Here is an 11088-nt window from a genome sequence, read left to right as displayed (position 1 = left end):
ATGCTGAGCAGACTTTGATTGATAAACTACAGAAGTTTCTCAATATAGGTGCAGCAAAAAGCAAGTGGCGATTGAGATCTGTACGCTCTGACAAGGCCAGAGCAGCAGTTCATTACCCTGTTTGGTTCGTACGGTGATGTAAATTGCAGCTGGCGAGCAATGCGCGGAGGTGGTGAGACGTGGAGGTGGCACCTGCGAATCGACTGTAGCCACGAAAAAAAATGCAAAAATCTCATGGTCTAGTGATCAGGCAGACGGATCGCAATTTACTCTCTACCAGAGCCCTGAAATCGCAATAGATTTCGGTGTGTGACACACCCCTTCGCTGGTTGTACCAAGGACCAATTTGGCCACTTATACGACAGAGTGCACCAGGATACCAAATGTCGAGACTGGTAAACCGAAAACGAATAAGTGTGCCCTCAGCAAACGAGTAGTCTGAGACGTTTGAAATCACGCTATCGGTACAGTAAGAACTTCACCACAGTCTCCCAAGTCTAACTACTCGCAAGTGAGGCAGTCTTAGGACAGATCCCAACTGCACATGCCAGATCTTCGACCACAACCGAGGCAGCCGATGGAAGTGGGTCACAGTTCTATTTGCAGTATCAGCGAACACGAAAACTTGTGAATTTTTATTATGTGTGGCTCTGCATACAATGCCCAGTTTATGACTCCACTGTGTAGACACATCCCTTCAGCCTGTCTTCCCCAGCCCAACTTTCTGCTGGCGCCACAGGAGGTAGCTCGGCATTGTTCTGCTGGAGACATGTCTTGAGTAGGGGCTGCTCTGCCTGCCCTGTACAGCTGTGGGCCTGTCCGGCAAGGTTTACTGAGCGATGGGCTCGCTGACAATTGCTTTCAACTCCCAAAATGCTGTTTCTGTGAGCTAAGAACCATAAAAGTACCTCATGCTTTTAGCACCCTACCAGGCTCCATCAGTGTCTGCTCAGGCGTTAACTTTCTAGAGTCTTGCTCTAGATGTGTAGGGTTGTAACAAAATCCTTAATAATTTTCTGTGTACGAAAAATTGGTGAGAGAGTAACTTGTCCTCTCTCAAGCTGTAAAGAGAAAAGTTGCATGATTGCATTCACCTCCTTCCAAATTTTTTCCACCTTTTGTTTTCTAAAAAATTCTGCGTATTCCTTACTAATTTGATAGAAGTTTTACGTGCAATACTCAATGTTACCACCACGGTTGCACTACCTTATATGTTCCAAAACGGTGCTGCAGTGCTCGTGCTTTTAAGAAGAATGTATGCATGTATGTCCGAAGGAACATAGCATTCTTCTTCTTAACAACACAGGCACTGCTATAGCGTATTTTTCCGCCGACACCAGACAGCTGCTTTCATTTGTAAAATGTCCCCCTACTCCTACCCCTGTACGGGAATTACGTAATGTGTGTACGATTACAGGTTGTGATGCAGGAACGACGGCATATGGAAGTTTGCGTCCGACCATGAGTCGTGCACGGATAGACTAAGTGATTGAGGGGACTGCCTGGATAAAGCTAGAAATCCAGGTTCGAGCCCTGGTCCAGCATATATTTTCATTGTCATCTTTCTCTTACACAGCTGATGGTTGTTCGTACTCGCAACTGCGAATACACTTCATATATAATGTCTCCATGCTTGTCATCAAATACGTGGTGTCTAGGAAGCCTACTTCCTCGTTTTGCTAGACAAATGTTCAACAAGTCGTATTAATGACTTTTATTCCAAAAAGAACACATACAGTACTTAACTTTGCAATTACACAGATGTGTCGCAAGCAGAGTGCGATATGAAAAATATTAAATCTTCGTCAGTATAAAGAATTCAAGTCATAGAGTGTACAAACGAAGTATCCCAGTCGCTAATCTTGAAGCTGCTATTCAACTGGGACTTCACTAGTCGGTCGCGGAACTTTTGTCTTCTTCATAAAGGGGCCGCTGCTGTCACGTTGTCGTCCTGGAGGGAGGTCCGGTCAGTGTGCGATTGGCTGACGTCTAGTCATCTCTTTACTGTCATTCCCAACTGGCGTGTTGGCGCTTGACTTTACACCGTAACATCATATATGTTCCAAAACGCCGTGCATAAAATCGGGATTTTTCTGGGGCTCATTCTTGGGAATAGAAAGATAGCGTTATGAGTTTTGAATAGCCCTTTGGATAGGGATCATTTGTATACCTAACAGAGCGAAAGTTTAGTGTCACTGTCCTGTAGTAGATGGTCAAAGTAAGAATATTACGCAATTCACCTTTCTTAGGCAAAGGGAACAAATCATGTGATTCCTTTTTTTGTATTTGATGTGGTCTATGGTGGGCCTTAAGGAACTAATGGAGGCACCATTAGTTCGTTGGTCGTTACTTAGAAAACACCCAAAAAAGGTTTCGTAACCATGTTTTGTATCAAAACCGAGTTACGAATTCCAAGATAGATGTTCACAGCAAATGGCTGAAATATTTTACGATATATTCCTAAGAGACCGATCTTAGGCAACCAGAAAATTTTCTTGATATCTGTATACGTGTCTGAGGTATACGTAAAGCACGGACGTAAAATTCGGTGTGTGGCGAAAACGAAGTTTCTGAAGTGACGTAGTACGGAAAAATATGCTCCAAAGTGTCTCCGATATCTTCGAAAGTGTTCTGGGAACCCCATGTTATAGTACTGAAGGACATCTAATATTTTTGTGTACGTGTAAAGTTAGTTTTGTGTTATTTAAGTAAGTGAACTATCAAAATTTTGCGAAATCATAAATTTCTTGTCATATGAGTGATATGCCTTACTGTGGCATGGAAAAGAAGGGAAGCAGGGGAAAATGCTGCTATCGGAGAACAAAAAAGACGAATATGCTCCTGTTTAAAAGACGCTGACTGAAAAGCGCGGTACCAGCCTCATTCTACCTTTCCCCACACCTTTAAAACTCCCAAGTATTTTAAATGCGCACATATTCACGCTCTTTCGTGTTGAGTGAGAAGGAGACGCTGGCAGTGGGAAAAAGACGAAAAAGTAATTAATACTGGAAGGCAGTAGAGAGTGGTTGTGGTGTAGAAAAAGCGAAGGAGACAACATCAATGAGAGAGAAAGAGAGGGGCACAGTGGCAGTGGAATTTAGTTGACTGTGAAAGAACAGAGCTAGGAAGGGAGTGAAGTAGACCGGCCAGTGACACAGAAATAAAGAGAAGGAGGAAGTGGAAGTGGGTGAGAGTCAGTGATAGTGAGAGACAGAAGTCTATGAGAATGACAAGGAGGAAGAGAGGGACAGTAAGAGTCAGATGAGACAGCAGGAATGAGGTAGTAGCAGTTAAACAGAGCAAAAGGGAGACAGTAACTGCGAGAGAAGACAGTGATAGTAAGACAGAATTAAGGGGACTGTGTCTGTGAGACAAGAGACAGTGACAAAGACACGAAGAGAGAATTTCAATGAGTTGGGCTGAATGAGTGACTGAGTATGGGCAAATTGGATAGGATGGGTTGAGCTTCTTACAGCGATGGAGTAGTGGGTGTGAGCGAGTTACAGTTAGGAGAGATTGTGGGAGTGAGAGTAGAGTTGTATTTTAAAAAGGAGCATACTCGTCTTTTTTGTGCTCCCATAGGAGCATTTTTTCGAAGGTTTATTATAAATAATGTAAAATTTTTCCCTTACGGCCAGAAATCTTTTAACGTGACTGTCAGTCTGCGCCAGAAAGTAAACCCAAGTTACACGCTGGAAGTTTTTGCTATTACGAAACATTGTGTTAAGTATGTGTACCTGTCTCTTGGTCTTATGGACTGGCTCATGTTTGTACCTTGATTTCATCCCCACCGACGCGCAGGTCGCCGAAGTGGCGTCAAATCGAAAGACTTGCACCAGGCGAGCGGTCTACCCGACGGGAGGCCCTCGTCACACGCCATTTCATTTCGTGTACTTTGATGGTAAGTGCCTTTCGCAATGATGGCGAGCAGCTTCTAGAAAATCTACTCTCCCATTAAAATCAAGTTACGAACAAATCTATGTGATCAATAACGTTACTTTGGAGTGGTGGTAGTCGCTATAACATCGAGAATATGTATATTATGAATGCGCAAACTGACGTTAGACGCTAACTATATTCAACTTAAAAGCGAAAATGAGATGGAGATTCAGTTGAGTTAAAGAACAATTACTTGTGGTATGTTTTGTGACGGTTCCCAAAACCAAGGTCCTCTGCGGTACTTGCGCCGCTAGAATTAAGAGATAACTTATCTTTATTATCACACTGCAATGGCTCTGCTATAAACTCCACGAAAGGCTAACGATAGACAATCGACAATAGACTGCCCGTCTCGGTTCGCCCGCTCGCTCTAAAACTCTGGCTACATATGCCAGGTGTGTGGGCAGTTTAAGCAGCGGAGCTGCTGTTCCTGCGTTGACCTCTTTGGGGTGCAGTAGGACCTAACGTGTTGAGTTGTCCTCACTGGGTGTCGTTGATTGTGACGCCCTTTGTTTCTATATCGGGCTGCAAGAGAAGACTACTCTCGCAGTAAGTCGGGCCAACGTGTTGTTGGCCTGTGGTGGACCTGTTGGCCCAGACCACGAATCAGGCGGCTGCCAGAGTGTTGTGCATTGCTGTAGAACACTCTGGCGATTTGCCGGAAGCGATCCCGCAGGAAGGGGATGCCAGCTTCCTCATGTAGCAGCCTCGTCGGGTAACGAGGCGGCTTGCGGAGCGCAAGTCGCAGCGCCCTATTTTGCACGCGTTGGAGCGTCGCAATGTGGGTCGCTGGCGCGTTACCCCACACCACGGCCGCGTATTCCAGTACCGGCCGGACAAGGGACAGATACATGGTGAGGCCGTGGCGTGGAGGGAGTGTCGATGAAGGGTTGAGCAGTGGGTAAAGCGCACGAAGGCGCCCCACTGCCCGCCCTCTGACGTCTGGGACGTGTGGCAGCCACGTCAGGTGCCTGTCCGACGTCACCCCGAGCTGTCCGTCTCGGGGCCAGCGCTCCTCCTTATATGTAAAAGGCAGAGGGCGCTGCGGACCCGAGCTCAGCCATGGCGCGACCTCTTCCGTCGGCGGTAACGCCCTGAGACCCCGACGGCCGCGACAGGAACTGTGGCCAGCGATGTCACGGTCAGGGCGCGCGTGCGCGAGTTGGTTGGGTCCGTGGATACAACAGTATGTACCTGAGATCGTTGTGCAGCATTATGAAGTGTTCCTCTACGAACAATTCGCTGTTCAAGCCATCGACGAGCATGGAATCTTCTTGATTTTCTCCGCTCTACTTCGACGCTCGCTAACAAGAGTTAACGCAGCTATTTTACGTGGGTCCATTTTCGTAAAGAAACTTTGCGATCTGCAAGCCAGATGCAGCTGAGAACTGCCGTTGGAGAGCGCTGCGGTCGGAAATTACGATAAGAAGTATGTTCCGTGCTATGTAGTGAGGTCACAATTAAATGAATACCCCTAGCTGCATACAGGCATTGATATAAGTCAACGGGGGCAGTTGAAAATGCGAGCCCCGACCGGGACTCGAATCCAGGATCTTCTGCTTACATGGCAGGCGCTCTATCCACCTGAGCCACCGAGGACACAGAGGATAGTGCGACAGGGACGTACCTATGGCACACCTCCCGTGAGACTCACATTCCCAACTTATTGTCCCGCACTATATTCATAGTGCCCCTGCCCATTATACTCATTACTCGCGGCGTTTTGCAGAATCCCGTAAAATTTCAGGCACTGTTTGTGCATCCGAACAGAAGAAGATGGTCAAATGGCCGGTGAGCCTTGTATAGTGAGGTCGTTTCAGAGCGTGCAGCAGCCACGACAGATGCCAGGTCTGTCACGCTTCGCTAAGAGGGACACACTCCGTCTGAGGACGGCTTCAGTCAGCGGTGGAGGCTCAGATGACAGCTTGGTACCAGGTTCTACAAAATTTGCAGCACTTCTAAACGAGCAAGCTGCTCTTGTAAGGAGGTGACTAATATACTGTCCACTGGACATAGTACTGTGTAAAGTTTCAGTAACTGCCCAAAAGTATTCCTCCTGAGCCGTGGTGTACTCACAGTTGTCAGACTGTATACGGACGGGGCGGGCTAACCAGCACTGTTAGGTTACGCGACTCAGACGGTTACGCAAGCCAGTGCCCGGCCAGTGACAAGCCGGGGCCATCAGGGTAATTGCTCCCGGCCCGGGCCGGCCAAGTATCTGTGCGCCTACAGAACAGCGCGGGATGTGCAAAAAACACGGCCGTTTGGACTCACAGCACGTTACGCAAGGCAAGCGACGGTGGGACTGCGTTTAATTACATTCCGCACCGGTGGATCGGCGTATTAGCCGGCGGAGAATTTATTGTCTCATAAAGTGACCCACTGTACCACCAACGACACAGTTTCTCAGAGGACTGGTGCCTGTCCATAGTTTGTGCTATTTCTGCACTGTTATCTACTTAAATCTACATTCTAACGCCCACAGATATTATATCATACTCGTCATCATCATCATCATCATCATCATGTGTTCTGCCCTAGGACAGGGCTTCACATGTAACTCTCCATGCAGTCCTGTCCTTTGCTACCCTCTTCGTTTCCTCATAATTGTTTCCTACCCTTATACTATCCACCATCTGGTATCTTCTACGTCCTTTTCTTCTTCCATTCAGCGTTCCTTCCATAGCATCCATCAATAAACAGTCATTTCTTATCCAGTTCCCAAGCAAATTGTGTTTGCTCTTCCTCATTACCTCTAGCATTTCTCTCCCCTCCCCCACTCTTCTCATCACCTCCTTATTTCTCACTTTGTCTACCCATTTTATCCCTTCCATCCTCCTCCAACTCCACATCTCGAATGTTTTCTTCCTCTTTCCGCAGTGTCCATGTCCCAGCTCAGTATAATGATACACTACATCTGAAGCACTTCTCCAATCTCTTCCTGAGATGCTTGTTCATGCACCCGCACAGAAGCCTCCTCTTATTGAATTCTTCCTTGGCGATTGCTATACGTGTTTTCAGCACTTTATTACATCTCATGTCGCCCGTAATAATGCTTACCAAATATCTGAAAGCACTAACTTGTTCTATTTCTTCCTGTCCTAACTTTATGGTTGTTCTTACAATTACTGCACTTATCACCATACATTTTGTATTTTTCTTATAATTATCATACTGAATTCCTCACAAGTATTATTTAATTAAATATTCATACTGATCGCAATGTAGGTTGTAGCAAATAGGTATGGCCAAACTATCAGGAAGATTCCTCACACCTAGAGGAAGAAAATGTATTGTTTTATTTTTATTTTTTATTTACACCTCAAGTTCCGTAGGACCGAATTGCAGAGCAAATGTCCAAGATCATGGAACGTGTCAATACATGAAATTACAACATAAAGGTAATAACAGATAAAAATACACTCCTGGAAATGGAAAAAAGAACACATTGACACCGGTGTGTCAGTCCCACCATACTTGCTCCGGACACTGCGAGAGGGCTGTACAAGCAATGATCACACGCACGGCACAGCGGACACACCAGGAACCGCGGTGTTGGCCGTCGAATGGCGCTAGCTGCGCAGCATTTGTGCACCGCCGCCGTCAGTGTCAGCCAGTTTGTCGTGGCATACGGAGCTCCATCGCAGTCTTTAACACTGGTAGCATGCCGCGACAGCGTGGACGTGAACCGTATGTGCAGTTGACGGACTTTGAGCGAGGGCGTATAGTGGGCATGCGGGAGGCCGGGTGGACGTACCGCCGAATTGCTCAACACGTGGGGCGTGAGGTCTCCACAGTACATCGATGTTGTCGCCAGTGGTCGGCGGAAGGTGCACGTGCCCGTCGACCTGGCACCGGACCGCAGCGACGCACGGATGCACGCCAAGACCGTAGGATCCTACGCAGTGCCGTAGGGGACCGCACCGCCACTTCCCAGCAAATTAGGGACACTGTTGCTCCTGGGGTATCGGCGAGGACCATTCGCAACCGTCTCCATGAAGCTGGGCTACGGTCCCGCACACCGTTAGGCCGTCTTCCGCTCACGCCCCAACATCGTGCAGCCCGCCTCCAGTGGTGTCGCGACAGGCGTGAATGGAGGGACGAATGGAGACGTGTCGTCTTCAGCGATGAGAGTCGCTTCTGCCTTGGTGCCAATGATGGTCGTATGCGTATTTGGCGCCGTGCAGGTGAGCGCCACAATCAGGACTGCATACGACCGAGGCACACAGGGCCAACACCCGGCATCATGGTGTGGGGAGCGATCTCCTACACTGGCCGTACACCACTGGTGATCGTCGAGGGGACACTGAATAGTGCACGGTACATCCAAACCGTCATCGAACCCATCGTTCTACCATTCCTAGACCGGCAAGGGAACTTGCTGTTCCAACAGGACAATGCACGTCCGCATGTATCCCGTGCCACCCAACGTGCTCTAGAAGGTGTAAGTCAACTACCCTGGCCAGCAAGATCTCCGGATCTGTCCCCCATTGAGCATGTTTGGGACTGGATGAAGCGTCGTCTCACGCGGTCTGCACGTCCAGCACGAACGCTGGTCTAACTGAGGCGCCAGGTGGAAATGGCATGGCAAGCCGTTCCACAGGACTACATCCAGCATCTCTACGATCGTCTCCATAGGAGAATAGCAGCCTGCATTGCTGTGAAAGGTGGATATACACTGTACTAGTCCCGACATTGTGCATGCTCTGTTGCCTGTGTCTATGTGCCTGTGGTTCTGTCAGTGTGATCATGTGATGTATCTGACCCCAGGAATGTGTCAATAAAGTTTCCCCTTCCTGGGACAATGAATTCACGGTGTTCTTATTTCAATTTCCAGGAGTGTAAAATGTTTATGGACCCGAAAAAAGTTAAGCCATAAGTTAAAGTAAACGCAATCAACAATACAATAAGAATTAAATTACAATGAAATGAACACCCTTAGCTGCTTACAGGCGTTGACATACGTCAACGGGTACAAATGAAAATGTGTGCCCCGACCGGGACTCGAACTTTTTTTTTTTGTTTTGTAACGTATATAAACTTTTATTTACAATTTTTAACAATTACAGATTTTAACATGAAATGGTGTGCTTGATTATTGAACTGTGGTGTACATTTTCTTGTTTCTGTTCTGATTGTTCTTTTAGTAGTCTTTCATTGAGTTACAACACTTTTATTCTCTGAGTGTCCTTTAGATAATTTTTCCTGTCGTTTGTTTATGTCTTTTTTTTTTAATTTCAAACTTGCGTTACTTCGATTTTTTTTGTATTTTGATTTTAAAAAGAATTTTTATTCTGTATGGTATTAGAAATGCACCTATTTTGGCATGTTCGCTATATGTTTGCCAAAGGCGAAAGGGGAATATAGACCAGAGCATCTATGTGAATAAATTAATGAATACAGAAGGTTATTAATGCACTGCGTAAGGGTGGACGCAGCAGTCCGGTATCTCCTGCTTACATGGCAGACACTCTATCCATCTGACCGAGGACACCGAGGATAGCGCGACTGCAGGGGTTTATCTCTGGCACGCCTCCCGCGAAACCCACATTCTCAACGTATTGTCCCGCGCTACATTCGTAGTGCCCCCGCCCAGTATACTCATTACTCGCGGCGCGTTGCCGATTTCCGTAAGAGTTCGGGCACTGTTTGTGCATTCGCACAGAAGAAGAAGATGGTCAAATGGCCGGTGAGCCTTAACTATATATGTACTAAGATGGTATCTGTTCTTTCTGACATGTCCCAAAGAACAGATACCATCTTAGTATATATACAACAAGAATTGCCTTAAGTTTTCAAGGAACTCCTCGACAGAGTGACCCATGAGGAAACTCTTCAGTTTCGATTTGAAATTGAGTGGGTTACTGCTAAGATTTTTGAATTATAGTGGTATCTTACTGGAAATGGATGGCCGGCCGAAGTGGCCGCGCGGTTCTGGCGCTGCAGTCTGGAACCGCGAGACCGCTACGGTCGCAGGTTCGAATCCTGCCTCGGGCATGGATGTGTGTGATGTCCTTAGGTTAGTTAGGTTTAACTAGTTCTAAGTTCTAGGGGACTAATGACCTCAGCAGTTGAGTCCCATAGTGCTCAGAGCCATTTGAACCATTTGGAAATGGATGCAGCACTATACTGTATACCTTTATGCACAAGAGTTAAGGAAGTCCGATCCAAATGCAGGTTCGATTTCTGCAGAGTATTAACTGAGTGAAAGGTGCTAATCCTTCGGAATAAGCTAATATAGTTAACAATAAATGACAGTAAGGAATATATATATTGAGGGGCCAATGTCAAAATACCCAGACTCGTGAACGGGGGTCGACAAGAGGTTTGTGAACTTACACCTCTTATTGCCCGAACCGCCCGTTGCTGAGCCAGAAACAGCCTTTTAGAATGGGAAGAGTTACCCCAAAATAAAATACCATTCGACATAAGCGAATGAAAATAACCAATATAGCCTAATTTTCATGTCGAGCGGTCACTCACTTCAGACACCGTTCGAATTGTAAAAATGGCAGCATTAAGTCTTTGAACAGCATCCTGAACGTGGGTTTTCCACGACGGTTTGCCTTCTATCTGAACACCTAGAAATTTGAACTGTTCAGTCTCACTAATCATATGCTCATTCTGTGAAATTAAAACGTCAGGTTTTGTTTAAATGTGTGTTATAAACTGTAAAAACTGAGTCTTTCTATGATTTAGCGTTAGTTTATTACCTACAAGCCATGAACTTACGTCACGAACAGCATTATTTGAAACCGAGCCAATGTTGCACACAACATCCTTTATTACCAGGATACAGAAATATTTTAGAGTTATTCATAATACTAGAGGGCATATTATTTATATAAATAAAATGAATAATGACCTTTTGCTGTCTGTTGCTAAAGTAAGAAATGAACCAATTTTGAGCTACTTCCGGTATTCCGTAATGGTCCAACTTACGGAGCAATATTTTTTGATCAACACAATAAAACGCCTTAATTAAATAAAAAAATATGCCTAGCGTTCGAAACCTTTTGTTTAACTCATCCAGTACCTCACAGAGAAAAGAGAATATAGTATTTTCAGTTGTTAAACGACTTCTAACGGTGGTAGCAAATTGTGTTACATAAAATGATCAATTATCCTTACGTACATAGCCTTTTCAAT

Source organism: Schistocerca americana, chromosome 4 (assembly GCF_021461395.2).
Source record: "Schistocerca americana isolate TAMUIC-IGC-003095 chromosome 4, iqSchAmer2.1, whole genome shotgun sequence".
Classification (NCBI taxonomy): Eukaryota; Metazoa; Arthropoda; class Insecta; order Orthoptera; family Acrididae; genus Schistocerca; species Schistocerca americana.
Note: the sequence above shows the minus strand (reverse complement) of the source record.